The sequence below is a fragment of the Gavialis gangeticus genome, unplaced genomic scaffold (assembly GCF_001723915.1).
Source record: "Gavialis gangeticus isolate Ggan-Ray unplaced genomic scaffold, GavGan_comp1, whole genome shotgun sequence".
NCBI classification, from domain to species: domain Eukaryota; kingdom Metazoa; phylum Chordata; order Crocodylia; family Gavialidae; genus Gavialis; species Gavialis gangeticus.
This window is the reverse complement of record NW_017729018.1, coordinates 1,750,373-1,751,485: the sequence shown is the minus strand read 5'-3', so window position 1 is coordinate 1,751,485 and position 1,113 is coordinate 1,750,373.

The window sequence follows — 1,113 nt, the reverse complement described above, 5'->3', positions numbered from 1 at the left end:
AGTGTCTGAGCCCCCAAGGTTTGAGACAGACTGCCACCAGAGGCGGTTCAAGCACCTACTTTGAATGCCTTCAAGAGACACTTGGATGTTTATCTTGCTGGATCCTATGACTCCTGCTGACTTCCTGCCCATGGGGCAGGGAGCTGGATTCAATGATATTCTGAGGTCTCTTCCAGCCCGAATGTCTATGAAATCTATGAAAAGATTTGGAGAGCTTTGATGATTTGGTCAGTCTGCGGTGGCTGCAGCAGGGAGCTGCAGCTACTCTAAGCTGGTAAGTACTAGGGGTGGGAAGGGACCAAATCGAATCACTGTCCCCCAAATCGGCCAAATCCAAATCCGAAGTGAATGCTAGCCACTTCGCACAGGCCTGCTTACTAACCAGCTTGAACAACTGTATAGGGATAGCCCAAGGTCTTTGACTCTTAAAGGAGCAGGCCACTCCAGGGCATGTTCTAAAATTGGTATCGCCACCATAGCATAGTTTCTTTCATTATATGGCTGATACCTCAGCCTCCAACATCTCACTCTTTTCTACTATTCTATAAGAAATTTAAGTGCAGATATTGCAAGCCTTCCTCTTTAGCAAGAAGGACTCCCAGATTGCTTTTCACCCTGATACGGACCATTTGTTCCTTTTATACATTTAGTGTGAATAATCTTATCTTCAAAGGGTACATCCTTCTAGCTCCTCTGTGGTCTTTGGATCCAATCCCACTTCTGTATACTCAGGCCAGAACAGAGCATCCTATTCTCACCTGGCTATCTTTAGTTAATATGTGATCCTCAGATACATTTCCAAGTCATATGTTTCCCCCATTTTGGTTCTGTATCCTGGAAGTTACTCTTCTTATTCACAGAGTTTCACAGTTGTTAGGGCCATCACACACTTACTGAGTCAAAAAGGTACATCTTTATTTACCTTGTCATATCTGAAGTGCATCTCAGAGTAGTCTTTTTCCCTGGGATGATATGACATACCTGAGATGGCATATAAGGAATGAACACTTAAGAAAAAATTCTAGCATCCTCCTTTGGAGGAAAAGGCACCCCCCATAATTGCATTCCTTTAATGGGTACTCTTCTTGATGTGCCCAAAGTTTCCATGGTAAC